Source organism: Agelaius phoeniceus, chromosome 1 (genome assembly GCF_051311805.1).
Source record: "Agelaius phoeniceus isolate bAgePho1 chromosome 1, bAgePho1.hap1, whole genome shotgun sequence".
Lineage (NCBI taxonomy): Eukaryota > Metazoa > Chordata > Aves > Passeriformes > Icteridae > Agelaius > Agelaius phoeniceus.
The window spans coordinates 152,454,135-152,471,763 of NC_135265.1; the positions used below are offsets into that span (position 1 = coordinate 152,454,135).

A 17,629-nucleotide genomic window follows, 5' to 3' on the forward strand; every position below is an offset into this window, starting at 1 on the left:
TGAATTGGACTTGAGAGAACAGCAAAGGAGAGTCCAAGCTCCCAGGAAAGCCACCAAAAAAAGAAACAGCCTTAATTTCATGCAAATGACAAAGGGAGAAGGAGATAAGGTGTTTTGAAAGGCAAAAGACAAAGGGAGAAGGAGATAAGGGGTTTTGAAAGGGGACCAGAAAATCTTGTGCCAATGTGGGACCCAATTCAGCAGGAGACAGCCTGGCAGGCAGATGTGACAGCACAGAGGAGATCAGACAGAAGGAGACAGAGGCTTAAAACTTCAAAGGATTGTGATTATGGCTTAGATCCTACACAGGTATGGCCTGGAAATAAAGGACGTCTCCATGTTCCAAAGTTTTGAGTGGAATCTCAGAGAGGTTTATGGCCTTTGGCACAGTTAAATATTGGGATGTTGGTTAGCCTAGACTGGAGATGTGGTGGGATATGCACCATTGAAACCCCTTTGATCCCAGTGGGAGCCCTGTTCCATGAACTAAGAAAGAGGAGGATCCCTGAATTTGTCCTGTGCAGGAGGAGACATCACCAAGCAGCTCCCACAGGCTGCAGGGATGGGACTTCACTGCACAACATGAGCAAACATGACCAGCATCATGTACAGATTTGTTCTTCAGACCTAAACAGATTCCTAAGAAGGCTTCTATGTGTGTTTTCACCTGAAGATGCTTCCTTGCATTGTGGCTGTGGCCAGATTAACATTTCCACTACACTGAATTTGACAGTCAAGAGAGATGAATGTCAGCAGCCCAAGCAAGCAGATCAGTCAATGCACAAAACCCAGATAGCTCAACATAAACAAAAGCCAAAAAGTGTTAAGCTCTGCTGCCACTCTATTTCCACTCCTTTGGTTCTCCATGGCATTTCAGAGCTCAGACATGCCTTGTATTGCCATTAAATGTGAATATTTCCAAAGGTGCTGCATCAACAACTGACAGTAGAGCTGCGTGGCACAACTATAGCAGCAAAGTTATACCCTTGGCTTGACCAAAGGACCAAAGTCCTTCAGAAAGCTCTCAAATAGGGCTCAAGCAGGATTAAACACCAAAGCTCATCCCATTAATAGCCAGAGAAACGCCCAGCTGTGAACAACCACCTGATATCCTGGAACAATTCTGCTGCAGGCATTCCCAAATGTAATGGGTTAGCAAACCCCCACATCCCAATTCAAGGGGAAGAGCAAATTCTGCATTAAACCAATGGGATACAATGGCAATTAAGGATGGGCAGCCCCACCATCATGCCCAGGTAGAGGAGGTTGGACCACACAAGCCATAGCAGTAGAATCACAGAATCACAGAATATCCTGAGTTGGAAAGGACCCACAAGGATCATCAAAATCCATCTCCTTGCCCTCCAAGAATCCACCATGTGCTTGCAGATGTATTGAAGAACTCTTGAACACACACACACCAGTCCTGAAAAACCAGCACTGAAAGTTAAGGCAGCAGCTTCCATCTTCTCTTTCCCAGACACCCTAGAGACTCATATTACTTCCTCAATTACTTTGAGGGAAGCGCCAAGAAAAACAAGGCTGTGGTCCAGACATCCCTGCTGAGCCCACAGGGAAGACTGGACAGTGGTTAGAGGATTGCAAACTAGGAATTTGTTCAGAAAGAGAAAAATCCACAGCCTCAGACCTCCCACAGGAGTTGAGTTCTTTCCTCCTTTGTACGAATTTATGCTGTGTCCAGCTGCAAGGCAGAAGTGGCCAAATTGTGATATGCAGGAGGAAATTGAGCCAACAAGACACCACTGTGCACTGTGCCTGTGTCTGAAGGAAAGAATTAGGGCTGGGCAGTCCTTCCTGGCTCCAGCAGGCACTCAGGAGATTCCTGGGTGCCCAACTGCATGTCCAGCTTGCAGCATCTACCTCAGCATCTCCAACCACTTCACTCAGCCCATTCTTCCTCAGGTGGAGGAGATGAAAAACTCCTGACATGGAGCCAACATGTGGCAGAGGCTAAGCAAACTTCAATGCCACGAGCCAAAGGCAAAGGAGCTCATAAAATAACATTTTGCCACAGACAACCAGGCAGAACGAGATGATCTTTAAGGTCCCTCCCATTTCCAAACCATTCTGTGATTAAGAGCCCAATTATTTCCCATGAGCTGGGCTAAACCAAAAAGATACTAAGATTTGGAACTGGAGATGCAGCCCCAACAGCATAACCTGAAATAGCTCTGTCTTCAGCATAACCCCACTACAGGATATCCAAGGTGCTGGCTGAGGACACGAGGGAAATTGAGACTTTGCCAACAACTTAAAAAATTCTCTAACAGCAATTCCAAACAGTGCCAAACTCTTGCCAACTAAAAAATAAGAGTGGGTACTCGCAAATTTCTTTTCCTGACTCACATGCTCCTTGTTTTCCTTCCATGGAGGACAAACCCTCCCAATTTTCCATTTGAGCAGTGGGATTGAAAATCTCATACAACCAAGCACATGTACAAACAAAGTGGCCCTGTAGCTATACCTCTGCTCAGAAATGAGAGTAATTGCCACCAGTAAAACTATTACGTTATCTGAAGATCTGCAGGACATATAGGTATTTTATGTCTTATAACAAAGGTGCAATTACTTTAACTAAAAAGGGGTAGAGTTTTTAAAACACAGAGTTATATTTTATACCAAAGCTCAGGATTTCTTCAGAACATCTGCAGGCAGAAACAGGACAAAAACAAAGCCACAGGAGAACTTAATAATAAAAGACAGAAAAGCCAAGGTTAGTTTTATCCAGGTCAGGACTTCTCAAAAGTTGGGATTTTGTTTGTTTTTCCCTCATTAGAGGGAAATGCTACTGCAGAAACCATGAAAAAATTATGGGTGGGTTCACAGCTCGTGTCTGTGCCAGTGCACTTCTCCTTGGATAACATCAGATCCTTGCAAACATTGTCAGAGCATTGCCAAAGCTGATCTAACTGGCAGTGACACAGTCAGAAATCTCTTCCCCATCAAAATCAGTTAAGACACAATAGAAAGTCTATCAGCTTCCAGTCCTGTAAATATTAACTTTCAAAAGCTATTGCAAAACACAGTCTTTTGGGTTTTTTAAGGAGAAAATTGTTTATCACTTCAATATCATGAGTCAACTTCTCTACCACCCAACTTTTTTCCTCCCCTTGTTGCCTAATAAATAATTAAAAAGCTAAATTTTTAGAGTACATTGCAAATATCCCATCAGCCTGTAGGATGTCCTTCCCCCACCCATATCCATCTCTCACCATACTTAAGTATCTGCTAATTTAGACAGTAAAGTTTTCCTTTTAATTATGGCTACCCTATAGCAGCAGCAGAGATTATGCAATGTATTATAAATACAGAATTTTAATTCTTAAAAGGCAATTTGAGCTGTTTATCTGAATTGCCATTTGTGAGAGAAGAAACCAGTCCAGTCAAGGTCAACAGCCTCTACAGGGCAGGTCTTGAAAAATTTCACCTCAGCCAAGGAACAGCATTTAGAACCATGGAATGGTTTGGGTTGGAAGGGACCTTCAAGATCATCCAGTTCCACCCCCTGCTATGGGCAGGAACACCTTCCACCAGGCCAAGTTGCTCAGAGCTCCACCCAAACTGGCCTTGAACACTCTGAGAACCCTTTTCTTCTAAAAATCCCCCACTTCCCTGAAAAGAATTGTGGGGAAAACCTTTCAGCAGGGCTCGTTGCAATAGGACAAGGGGAAATGGCTTTAACCTAAAAGAAGGTTGATTAAAATTAGATATTAGGACAAAACTATTTACAGTGTTGGTGGTAAACACTGGAAAAGGCTTCCCAGAGAGGTGGTGGATACCCCATCCCTGGAAACATTCCAGGTGAGATTGGAGGGGCTCTGAGCAATGGGATCTGCTTGAGGATGTCCCTGATCATTGGACTTGGTGACTTTTAACATCTCCTTCTAAGCTGAACTATTCCATGATTTGTGTCTTGTAAAGATTTCCAGCACTGAGCTTCTTTGTTTAACCTGCTTTCATTGTAGAGGCACAGTAGGGCAAGGAAAAGGAAGGGGGGAAAGAAGAAAAACAGAAGGGCAGGAAGAAAGGAAAAGGGAAAAAAAGGCAGATCTGTAGACAATGAGGGAAAGGAAAAGAACGGGAAAAGGAAGGGAAAGGACAGGGAAATGGATGGGGAAAGGAAGAGGGAAAGGGAAAAAAACCAGGGTTTTTCTTGTCCAATTTAAGGGTCAGAGAAAAAATGGAAATACCACCTTTCTTGTCCAATTCAGAGAAAAAAATGGAAATACCATCTTTCCTTAACTGGCACTGGGAGGGTATGGAGCTATTTAAAAATACAGTGATATGCCAAATTTACTAATTCCTACAAAAATCAATGTCCCCAGCCACTGGTTTTTGTTTCCTAATAGAGGCCCTGCATATGCTTAAGTTAACTGAGCTCTGGTCGATACATGATGTAATTTTATGTATTTTTATTATAAAAATGCCTCCAGTGTGACAAAAGGCTGGTTCTAAGTGCAGGGGAGGATACAGACTGTTCAATGCCCCTGGCAACAGCTTAATGGGAAAGCACAGATATTTTAAATTGCTTTTTAATCACTTCTAGATATTTCACCCCCAAAATTGTAACCACTTACTGAACAACTGCACCTTATTGGGAATGAGCAATGCCAGCAGGCAAAGACAATATTTTTCATTTGGCAAAGGTGCTCTGATCCTTTAGAATAATATTCACACAGAACAGCATTGAAGTTGAACTTTTTCAATTCTCTGCTTGCAGGTTTCCTTTATTTATTTCTGCATTTATTTTTATGTTGTGTTTAAAAACCAAAATTGATAGATTTCTTTACCTGCTTCCCAGCTGCTCTTTCTAAACAGACAGAGAACACTTTTTTCTAACTTAAAATACAGTCCTAACTCAAAGGTTCCCAGGACAAGATCTTTCCTGGCTGGCCAGCTTGAGCCAGAGCAGATCATCTCAGGCAATTACATTGCTGAGGAGACTGGGATAGATGGCATAAACCAACTTGCAGAAACAACTTTAAAACCACAAACATTGATTCAAAACATCTCAAAATGCTGAAATACTCTCCGTAAGTGACAGGCACTATGCCATGGCCTCTCCCCTTCATTATCCTGACCCTCCTTGACTTTAGGATCTCTCCTGCCCTGCTATAGGTTGTAGCTATCTAGAAAATGAGAGTGGGAAGCAGAACTGAGTTGGGAAGTCACGAAGCATTTCAAAATTTCATCAACATTTCAAATTTTATAGAAAACCTGTCATTTTAGAAGAGAGTGATGTCCTTTCCCTTGGAATTCGTACAACGGATTTGGATAGTGCCACAGGGTTTCCTCCTCTTACTGTTTCATGCTGGGTGAGTATTTTTTTGGGCTCTGGAGATCATTCCTGTGCAATCACTGCTTGTTTGCCTTCCTCTGCTCTGTAGCTGCCAACACAATCCTCTTCCAAACCTACACACAGCTCAACATTGTGATCCATCTCCAAGGGATGCTGATCACAATGTTGAACTGTGTGTAGGTCTGGAAGAGCATTTTGTTGTTGGAACAAGAAGATCTGTAATGTCCCTTCCAACCCAAGGCATTTTATGGATTCTGTGATTCCCAGAGTGGCTGCTCTAACATGACCCCTTACATGGTATCTCCATCTTTACATACTGTGAAAGGACAGGGAAAAAGAGGAAAGATCCCAACTATGGCTCCATAAAATACCCTCAATTTTGCAGCCAGCAAGCTGGAGGGCTGCCATTTCATTCAGCTGAAACAGAAATACATTCAGCCTTTTGGATCTCTAAAGGCAGAAGTAACTCACATCAGCTTCTTCCTTTCTGCTCAGGAAAATAAAGGGACATCTGGATTTACCTCTTTTGCTGGTACCTTGCACAACAACAGCTCTAGGCTGTCATCCCAAACCAGCACAGGAACCTGCCTGTGTGAGGGGGAGATGTTTTTAAAGCACACCAAAAAAATCCAAATCTGGCAATAGGGAGCAAACAGAAAGCTGCAAGGCCCAGGGATGCAGATAATTCAAAATATACTGATGGGCCCTGAAAAATGGAGGCTGCAGCCAAAAGTCTGGCCTGACATGGGACAGATTTACTGGCAGCTCGCTGCAGAAAGGAAGGTGGTTTCACAGATGTCTCTGCCCTAAGACAACAAGGCACCTGGTCTTGATTTTGGGATCTGAGTTTCTGTAAAGTCCAGGTCAAAAGAGAAAAATTAATCCCCCTCCTTTAAAAACTTGATGTATAAATAAATCAAATTAAATCCTCAACTCTATCACATAATCCCAACTATAAGTTGGCAGCCATTTGATAGAGGGAGGGCAAGGACAGTTTCATCTTTCCCCCACCACACTTTAGAAGAAAAAGAGAACATTTTTAGGCTGGAAAAGAGGTCACTTGAGCTGCTGCCATAGTGTGAGAGGTGGGAACAACATTAATTTCTATATCCATGTGTTTTCAGGTGCTGGTGCTTGATCCAAACACCTGCACAGCACAGGAAAGCTTCCATCAATCCCTTAATATGCAGCGGAAATTAATCTCAATTTTTGAATATTACAAACATCCAGGAGCTGCCTTTAGCAACTGCAATAACTGTAATTTCACTTCCCTGTATTCCCCTACATCAAAAAGAAAAAAAAAATCATAAAATTATAAAATCATAGAATGGTTTGGGTTGGAAGGGACCTCAAAGATCACCCAGTTCCACCCCCTGCCAAGGGCAGCGATACCTTCCACTACCCAGGTTGCTCCAAGTCCCATCCAACCTTGGACACTCCAAGGGATGGAGCAGCCACAGCTTCTCTGGGCAGCTTGTGCCAAGGTCTCACCACTCTCACAGGGAAGAATTTCTTTCTAATCTCTAATCTAAATTCCCCTTTTGTCAGTTTAAAGCCATTTCCTCTTGTCCTGTCCCTCCATCCCCTATCCAAAGTCCTCTCCAGCTCTCTTGGAGCTGCTTTAGGCACTGGAAGGGGCTCTGAGGTCTCACTGGAGCCTTCCCTTCTCCAGGCAGAACAGCCCCAACTCTTCCATCCCATCTTCCTAGGAGAGGTGCTCCAGCCTTCTGATTAGAAATCCTTCCTTAACACCCAGGTTTTCCCCATCTGAGGAGCATTCCCAAATCACAAGAAACCCTCTTCCCACGTGGAGCACAGCAGACACCTCCCACAGCCCGACATCAGCGCTGGCATCCAACAATGGAAACACAATGGAAACTTCCCTTCCATTTGCATGCTCGGCTTTGCCGAAAACAAAGCACGCTGCTCAAGTGGGAGAACACCTTCCTACTTGTTCAGGGAAGGCCAGGGAATTTGTGCAGATCCCTGGTTACTTGGAGGCAGCACTTCTCAAGGAAGACAAGCGAGGGAGCTCAGAGCAGCAACTCTCAGTGCTAAGGAGATTAGGAGGGCGGCCCAGGGAATCAGCAATCCCAGCACATCACAGCCACACAGCCTTGCCCACAGCTGTCACTTTGAGGAGAGTTTGCTACAAAACCAGCACAGAGATTACCTTGTTCCCTTGCAGGAATGCAAGGATTGAGATGCAGGGGGAAAGCAGCAAGACGGGAGCCGCAGGCTTTGTGGAGGCAAAGCCAGCTCTGCTCACTGAGCAGGGACCACCCCATGGAGGAATTCCGGCCAGAAACCACCCCAGCGCTGGAATGCTGGCCAAGAAAGTGGTTTGAGAAAACACAAAATGTGCCAGCAGCCTGATGACACTGCCCATTGCTCTGAGGGGGGGTGCACTGAATGCCAGGACATCCCCATGAAGGCAGGCGTGGGTAGTTACCAGATTAACCCACCACCCAGGGAGAAGGGATTTTGGGTCACCACAGTGCTCACATCACACGCTGGCAGCTGGGACAGCCACAAGAGGGTGTTGCATAATGGCTCTTTTTCCTTTCCACACACACTCAGTGGCATCCCACAGAGCAGTGTCACAGCCAGGGATCTCCTGCGTGGTGAGCACACGGAGCAGCTTGCTGCAAGGGGAGCCAACTCCACCAGGAGTCCACAAAGAATCATGGAATTGTTTAGGTTGGAAAAGACCTTTAACGTCACCAAGTTCCACCATTAACCAAGCATTGACTGCAAAGGCCACTACTCTGCCATGTCCCCACGTGCCTGTCACATACATATTTTATGAAAAACCCTTTTACCAGGATCTTTTCCCCTGAGAAGCTGAGAAGCTTCAGCTTCTCCATGTTTTGCTGCTTTGGAATGTGATCTGGAGAAATGTTTACCCAGCATGTGAATTGTTTTTACTTGATGACCAATGACAGCCACCTGTGTCGAGGCTGTGAGCAGTCACAAGATTTTATGATCATTCCATTCCTTCCCTTTCAAGCCTTCTGATGAAATCCTTTCTTCTATACTTTTAGTACAGGTTTAATATATCATTTTCTTTTAATATAATATATATAATAAAATAATACATCAGCCTTCTGAAACATGGAGTCAAGATTCTCATCTTTTCCCTCATCCTGGGACCCCTGCGAACACCACCACACATGCCACATCCACACACCTGTTAAATCTCTCCAGCACTTCCTTGGGCAGCTTGTTCCAAAGCTTGGCAACTCTTTTGGTGAAGAAATTATTCCTAATATCAAATCTAAACCTCCCCTTGTGTCACCGTCATATTTTCTGAAAAATCCCTTCGCCAGGATTTCTTCTCCTGGGAAGCTGAGAAGCCTCAGAGAAAAATGAAAACAATAATTTTCTGATTTGCTTCTCCTGTGTTTTGCTGCTTTGGAATGTGGTTGGAGATTGTTTACCAACTGGTCACTGTTTTATTGGTTTCATTTGAATTGTTTTGACTTAAGACCAATCAGAGCCTCAACACAGGTCCAGCTGTGTGAGGCTCTGGAGAGAGTCATGAGTTTTTTATTAGTATCTTTTGGCCTTCTGTCTGTATCCTTTCTCCGTTCTTTAGTATAGTTTAGTATAGCATTCTTTAATATAATATAGATCATAAAATAATAAACTAGACTTCTAAGAACATGGAGTCAGATTCTCAATTCCTCCTCTGTCTGGGGTACTCAGAAAATACCACACCCTGCCACCACTTGAGGCCATTTCCTCTTGTCCCATCACCAGCTTTGAGCCCTTCTATGTGCCCTTGGACAAAGCACCCAGGTCCTTCACATCCCTAAGGACAAAATCAGCATGTGATGGAACAGCTCATGAAAAGCAGTACTTGTGGGGTTCACCACTGACACCTGAAAAGATCAGAAAGATGGGGACAAGGAGAAAATGCAGTGAGATCTAGCAACGACCTGGGCACAATGAGGACATCAACACATGGATGTTACACCTCCATTTGTTTTAAAGGCTTATTTTATAGACAGTTGTGTGCACACAGATGTACATTTATGACTGATAAAAGCACAGCTTTTCCAATTACTGCCTATAACTGAAAGCACCAATGACCAGCCAGAGACAAAGACAGAAAACCCCTCAGTGACACACAAAAAGTCTGAGCAGTGAAGCTGATGCTGGACACAAATCCAGGCACAAGCTTAGCCCCAGTCAACCTCTCTTACTTGCATCACCTGAATGGCTGAAGCATGGGTCAGCCCAGTTGAACAAAGTCCCCAGGGGGAACCTGCTGGTCTACTTAGCAAGGAGTGGCCTCTCCAGACCTCAGCAGCCTCTGGCAAACACTTGGTGATGTGGATGAAAGGGCTGGGGCCAGGGAGCACCTTGTGCTTGTGCCCTGTGCAGCCCTTCCAGCAAAAGTGCCTTCACCAGTGCTCACTCAGCACAGAGCACGAAAAAGCTAAAAACAACTCCACTGCCTGGACTTGCAGGGTATCAGGTCAGGAGGTGAAGAAGAACTAATCTGAGCAGGGAGAGATTTAGACTCTCTGCTGCAATGATGTCCTTCTATAGCTTTGCTCCCAAAGCACCACCTGTTGCTAACAAACAGCGAGATCTTCAAGAGCATTCCACATCCAACTTAAGAGTGTGTGACTCTTCCCAAAGGGTTTCCATCCACTTTTCTCATCATGCAGCAGATAGACAGGGAGAGCAACAGAGCCCTGGTACACATGGGGTGAGGAGAGGGCAATCAAGAAGTGTGCAAGAGCACAAATTCAACACAGGGACAGTGACAGGACTGACAGGTCAACAAATTGACGGGGGCTAAAATGTTGTCAATAGAGCCAAGGACCACCATGACAGCTGGGGAGAGAGATCCTGAGCCCAGCTTGGCTGACACCATCAGTGCAGCTCCCCAAACACCACAGGACTTTCACATTCATCACACCTGGTGTTCTTTGCAATTCACTCCACCACCATCAATGCCCTGCACTGGGTGACTCCAGGTCCAGCAAGAGCAAGACAGGCACAGAGATGCCACAACAGCTATTTCCCCCCTCATTGCTGAAACAATCTGCTCCATCACCTGGCTGATTACAGCTTCCTAACCCATTGGTCCTGGTTGCTCCCAGAGGCCACACTCCCCTGTACCTGCTCCTTTCTGCCACACAGAAGAAACTGCACGTGAAAGTTAGAGATGGGAAGGGAAAACCATAAAGCTGATAAAAGATGTCCTCAGCAAAATTTGTTTTAAAGATATGACTAGCTGGTGATGAAAGCCAAATCCTCTGGTTTTCAGTCCAGACCCTCGTGGGCGGACAATTTGTGTTCTCTCTCTCTCCAGCCAGATGTGGTGCTTGGGGACTATTCAGGACAGCAGTAACACCACTAAAGCTCAGATCCAGGGGAATGAGCACTGGGATTTAGGGAAACATCACCTGTATCAAAGGGGACACACATCACACTGATTCAGCACCAGTGCTGCCACAGGGGACAGGAAAATCACACAAAGCACTGCTCCCTCCCCAAACATGAGCCTTGTGGGGGATGAATCAGTTTCTGTCTCCAGGGTCACTGAGGAGGAGTCCTATAAATCTCCCCTATGCCTCCAAGGGGAGGTAAACCAGGTGGAAGGGACAGAATGATCCCAGAAAAAGCCAGTGGAACTTGGCTGTGGCTGTGCTGCCCACAAATGGAGCTGCCACAGCTGGATCTGCTGCTGGAGCAAGAAGCAATTTCCCTGGGAGGGGACACATGAACATCCCACCAGTGCGACATGGACCAGCACTGCCCTGCTTGCCTTTCACACTGCCCAGGAGACCAACAAGGCTTTACAATCCTGGCAGGAGTTCCCAAGATGAGGAACATGAAGCTAAACCTGAAGATCTATGGAACAATACAGTTCTCAGTGATTTCAGGGAATTTGGGGACGGACTGTTTAGTAGGGCTTGTAGTTTCAGGGAAATGGTTTCAAACTGAAAGAGGGTAGGGGTTCAGGGGAGATAAAAGATTTTGGTAAGACACAAAAATGTGCCCCATCCCTGGAAAGATTCAAGGCAAGGTGGGATGAGGCTCTGAGCAAGCAGATGAAGTTGGAGATGTCCCATCACTGGATATCTCACTGCTCATTGATGGGGATTATATTTGATGACCTTCAAAAGTTGCTTCCAACCCAGACTATTCCATGATTCAAATTCTGCCTGGCATCCTTAAGCACCCAAGTTTCAAAGCACTGCATTCTCCATGTTTATTTTATTCCTGTGCATGGTTTGCTCTAGAGATCAAAGACATGGAACCAGCAAAGGATCAGCACAATGAGAACACAGGGAGAACATGAAAATATGGCCAAAGCTCTGAGACAACTCCTGGATAAGGTTGCTTGGATAAGGAGTGAAGATAAAGCACTCCCTGCCCAGCCTCACCAGCAAAAAGTTCCATAAACCAGCTCTCCCTTTTGGCAACTCAGTCCAAAACAGAGTGAAACTCCTATAAAATGAAAGTCACGTGGAAAAAAAAAGTTTCTCAAGGGAAAAATTTTATTTGCATCTGCCTGAGCCCCATAATGCCATGTTCAGGTGACCCTCTCCTGAAGGGATGCTCTTACCAGCTGCTTCCCAAGTCCTGCTCTCCTGGGCACACAAGACTTTCTTCTAATCTGGAAGAAAAAGTAAGACAACTGATAAGTACTGGGAAAAAAAAAAAAAAAAACAAAACAAAAAAACTATTTCACTGTCATGGTTAAGGACATGGCAACCATCAGCACACCAAGAGCTCTGATATCCAGGCACATTCTAAACTGAGCTGTAGGAATAGGTACAAAACCAGCTGTTGGTTCCTCAAAACATCACTGCTGAGCATGAGGAACAGCACCTCCTTTTCAGAAGAGAGTTGATATGAATCTTTAAATTCCTAGAAGGTTTCAATATTTCCAGATTAGCAACAGTACTAAAGTAGGGGGGTGTAATTGTTTGCAGGACACCTGCAAAATTAATAAATAACAAATTAAAACCTTCAATGGAAAAGGAGAATCACTTGTTTTAAGTGTCCAGTCTTCTTTAAGATCCCAAACCTGCTGTGGGAGGAGCACTCTGGCCACAATCCAGTTAAGCATTTCAGTGTGTCAGATTTGAGAGAAGAGGGAGAGCCCTGCTGAATCAAGGTCTTGGCATTTCTCACCAGCTGCTTGTTTCTCTCTCCTGCTGGCCTTCAAACACGTACACACACTCCTACCTTCCAAGAATTTCCAATTTTAGCTTTTATTCTAGAAACAACACCCCCTGGTTACAAAAGCAGCCGATTTTGCTGCCAGGAAAAAGCACTGGTAGAACCCCAAGGGGCAGGTCCTGCATTAGATGAGCACCAGGCAGCTCTCAAGAGCACAAAAGGCCTTTTAATTAATACTCCTACTTGCTTTGCTCAATTAACACCACTGAGGAAGCCCTTCACACACTGCCTGCAGCTCTGGTCACTGTGGGCTGAACACTTTAATAATCCTTTTGCATTTATAAATACTTCCTATACAAATGGCTTGTACTTCCTACATGCATGGTCTCTACAGAAAGCTCACTTAAGAAAAAAATTCTAAAAAAAAAAAAAGGAAAAAAAAAAAAAAAAAAAGGGCAATTTCCCCAGAGAGAAAAATTCAGAGATAAAATTGCAGCAATGATTTGTATCAGAGCAGCAATCCCAGCCCTTGGTGACCTCTGTGCAAACACACCAAGCCAATTACATTCTGTGACAGAGGATTTTCCCCTCCCAGAGCAGCAGCTTCTTGTTGCTTGGAGTGAGAAACATCAAAAGCTGGTGCAAGTAGTGAGTGTGTGCTACTGAGCAGGCTGGGGACAACCAGCCTCGAGGTTTAATCAAGATTTGGATCCAATTGTGTGAGGGGTTTTGTAAACACTGATCTTATGGAGTTGTTACATCTGGAGGATGTAATTCCCACTGACCTGCCCGTTTAACCTATGGAAATCACCACGGGGCAACTCAGCTCAATCCTCCCACTCCTTCCCTTCTTGTTTGCTGTGGTCCCCATCAGCAGATGAGTGCTAATCCACCTCATCCTTCAGTGTCCCGCACTTGGGATATGCCCAGCAGCACTTCTATGTCCTTTGGCAAGATAAAAGGAAAAAACACAAACTTTTTGAAGCCACCAGTCATAGCCAGCAGCTGACAGAAGAAATGCTCTCAGCTTCCCAGAGTTACAGAACAGTTTAGGTTAGAAAAGACCTTTCAGATCCATTAGTTCAACTACCAAGTACTGCCAAGGCCACACTAACCTATGTCCCCAAGTGCCACGTCCACACATCTTTAAATACTTCCAGGAATGGTGACTCAACCACGTCCCTGGGTAGCCTCTTCCAATGCTTGAAAAACCTCTCAGTGGGGAAATTTTTCCTTAGATCAAATCTAAACCCCCTTGGTGCAAACTGAGACTGCTTCCTCTTGTCCTGTCGCTTGCTGCTTGGGAGGAGTGGGCAGGACATGGTGATGTGCAGCCTGCCTGACCCCTGGCTTGGCCCAGGACATCCTGGCTCCAGCTTCTTGCTGAGCCACACCATCACTGCTCTGGTTATAAGGATGCTTTTTCTCCTGGACATTCCAGAGCCCCTTTCCTTCACCCTGTTTCTTTAGAAAAACAAAACAAAACAAAACAAAACCAAAAAAACAAAACAAAACAAAAAAACCCCAACCCAACAACAACAACAACAACAACAAAACCAAACCAAAACAAAAAAAAAAAAAAAAAACAAACCAAAAAAAACCACCAAAAACCAGGGGCTGAGAGCTGAGAGTTTGTGACTTCACAGGCCATTTTTTTTCTGCTCCAGAAAAAAAAAAAATATTATGAGGAGCATATAAGAGGTGCATTTAGGTCTGGATTTTAACCATCACAGGCTCCCTGTCCTTGTTTCCTGCAGGATATCACTCAGAGTAGCCAAAACCCAGGTGACTCCAGCAGGAGAAAGAAATACAGCAGCAGGTACTTCAGAAAATCCAAAAACCAGCTCATCGTACCAGTGCCCACAAGGTCACTGAAATTCCAGATCCCATCTGCTCCCCAAAAGAGGATGTTATCCCTCCTCCTCCTGAGATGTTTACAAGGGGAAAACCACCTCAACTTCCCAGCTGGTGCTTTGAGTGTTCCCCAGTCTGCTCCATCCATGCTGTGCACTCCATCATCTGCTTGGAACTGGGATGGGAGCATCCTTTTCTAACACCCCGAATGCACCAGCTTAATTATTACACTTTGGGCACTTTGGGGGATTTTGCCTATTTTCGTGTTTGTTGAAGCATTCAACCATGGGGCAAAACAATTTCTGCCTGCACTGAGAGAGGAAACACTCCTGACTGTTTAGGTGAGATTAATTTCAGGATTGTGGCCAGACTGAGGAAATTGGTGGCAGAAATCCTTCATAGCTGGATAATGAGGTTGTGGCTTTATGAGTAATTCTCCTGAGTTATGTGCCTGGCACCTTGGGTGTGGGTGACACATTCCTTCCTCCCCTCCATTTTTTGAATGAGAAATGTCATCCAAGTGCACAAACACAGTATTTATTAAAAAAAAAATAAAAATAGCAACAACACAGCTCATGAGGTGGAGGCACAGATTGCATCTCACTTGTACAATGTACAATCAGCTGCTGTCTGGAGGAATTTCCCTGCTGGGTGCTCCAGGAATATCCCCAGATCCATCACCACTGTGATGTATCCAATACTCCAAACATCTAAAGAGCCTCTCGGGTGGAAATCAGGACAGTACCAAAGCCAAATCAACAAAAACACTCCCTGAACACCTCTGTTGTACCAATATTTTTGATATGGAGAGATTAATCCAGGCTTCCTCACTCCCTGCTGCTGAGCCACCTCACACCCATACCCATGGTCCTGCACTATTCCTCCTCCCAAACCAAAATGGCATCCCTGGATTGCAACCAGCTCCCACTTTTTGAGCAAGCAAAGGCCTTCACATGGAGGTCGCCTGAAGTTTTAATGCTGTCAAAGCTCAGCTGCAAGGGAATTAGAGAGGAGGAACAGCCTTTTTGTGGAGATGCCTCTGCTCCAGCTGGAGCCATCACCTTCCATTACTCAGCTCCTTTTTGGGAATTCTCCATGCCCTCCCCTCTAATGACAGCTCCTGCTGGCATCACATCCACCCTGCTTCTCCTGGAGGGTGAATGAGCAGATGGGACCGGTGGAAGATGGATGAACTGCACAACTGGAGTCCTTCCAATCCAGTAACTCCCACCCAAAAGACAGAGGATGCAAAGATCCTTCAAAGGTCAGAACCTTTTTTCTAGGGGTAGGAACAGAGTCAAGGAAGACATGCAGGTGGCTACTGAGAGGCTGCGCAGACTAACTCACGTCTGCATGGTTGGTTTTACCATTCTCCAAATTCCTGCTTTGCTTGCTTATTCCCCAGCCAACCCACTGCACTACTACAGCAAAATAAGCACAATCCTGAAGAGTTTTGAAATTAATATGATGGGCTTGCAAGCATCTTCCATCATGCAGAACTAAAATTAAAATGTACACCCGCCCTCGCCTCACTCCCTGAAATCCACCAGGCAGAAACTTCCCTGTGTCACACCAAAAGACTCCAACAGCTGAAGGGGTTAATAGAAAACTGAATTTCCAGCTGCTACCAGGCTTCAGGGCAGGGTTCTAGCCCCACCACCATATCTGCTCCAGCAGACCATTCCCTGCCTGAGACACAGCAGAGGTGCTTTTAGAGCAGCTTCCTCCACCACTGGGCTGACAATCATCCTCCAATACACATGGCTATGAGAGAACCAGGGGAATGGTGGTTTCCAGATATTTTGGAGAAGGAAAAGGCAACCATGAGGTTTTCTCAGGAAAAATTTGCTGAAGAGCTCATGAGTGTTCTGACTGTGCCACCACGCTCACATGAGAGAAGTAAAAAAAAGAAACCAGAAGAGAATTCATTCAATCTCTGCAAAAACCTCAGGGGACAGGTGGGACAAAACACAAAGTTCAGGGACAACACCACAATGACACTTCATGAGGCTGGGCATCCCTAAGGAGAAAAAGCTTCTGAGAATCACAGAATCACAGAATGGTTTGGGGTGGAAGGCACCTTAAAGAAGACCTTGGTCAAAGCCCCAGGTTGCTCAAGCCCTGTCCAACATGGCCTTGAACACTTCCAGTGATGGGAAATCCACAGCATTTTTGGGCAACGTGTTCCAGTGTCCCCAGCCCTCACAGGGAAGAATTTCTTCTTAATACCTAATAGAAACATGCCCTCTTTTCAGTCTGAAGCAATTCCCTCTTGCTACATCCCTCCATGCCCTTGTCCAAACTCCCTCTCCAGCTCTCTTGGAATCCTTTTAGGCACTGGAAGGGGCTCTCAGCTTTCTCTGTAGCCTTCTTGTCTTCAGGCTGAGCAACCCCAACTCCCTCAGCCTGTCTCCATATCTCCAGTCCCATGATCAGATTAGTGGCCCTCCTTCTGAACCCCCTGGGGAAACATCTCCACCCTCAATGCAACATCAACAGAGAGGTTTGGGGCAAAGACCTAACACTGAACTACCAGACCAGGGCAAACCCTGATATCTGAGCTACAGCTGGTTTTACACTGCAATTCCAGATCAAATGAGCAGTTCTATCAGAGGGACAGACCCTGACTCACAGCCCTGAACTCACTGTGAAAACCCTGTTCAGCAGCAAGGCACCAACACGGCGAGTCAAGACATTCCCAAGGTCTTGCTGCAAACCCCAACTGATTTTTCTTTTCCTCATGCACATGGCTGACATTTCCTTCATGGCTCACCACACCATCAGGACCACAGCAAGAAAACCAACACCCTCTCAGACACCTTTTGGGAGAGCAGACACAGTGCCTGCCCTTGATGGCAATTTTGGGGTTGAAATTGAGATGCAGATTGCTGCCAAAACAACCACCCTGGGGGAGCTGTCGCTTTTTCTCTTGAAATGCAGAGACGCTTTCCATTTCTTCCCTCCCCTTACTTCTACTGATTTTACCAGATTTCTTAGAGAAGGGAACAGCAATTGCATGACTCAGAGGGAGAATCATCTTCTACCCATCACAGAAATGCTCACGTGCACTCCAGGAGCTGGGTGAGACACAGCCTTTTGTCCCAGGCCATGGCCTCAGACTGGCAAAGCTTTGTCACATGCCCAGAAGAAAACACAGGGAAGAGAAGAAGCAACAGCACCAAGAGTCAGAGGCTGAAATTGCAGGGCCGTGATGAACAGAAAGAGGTTTCCTCCTAGAAACCACCAAGCCAAACATGAAAGTCCTCATCCCATGTGCAGAGGAGGTCACAGGAGGAAAAATCTACA

General features: G+C 45.3%; 1 protein-coding gene across 6 annotated transcripts in view; it reads right to left on the reverse strand.

Moving 5' to 3' along the window:
• TSNARE1 (t-SNARE domain containing 1) overlaps positions 1 to 17,629 on the reverse strand; it is a 469,579-nt gene that overhangs the window by 412,628 nt on the left and 39,322 nt on the right. For 5 of the 6 annotated variants that reach the window (XM_054647416.2, XM_077189516.1, XM_054647406.2 and 2 more), the window contains one exon: positions 11,910 to 11,960. The exons of the other annotated variant lie outside the window; for it this stretch is intronic. The gene's annotated coding sequence lies outside the window, so the exon portion shown is untranslated. The remainder of the gene's footprint in view (positions 1 to 11,909; positions 11,961 to 17,629) is intronic. 6 annotated transcript variants of the gene reach the window in all.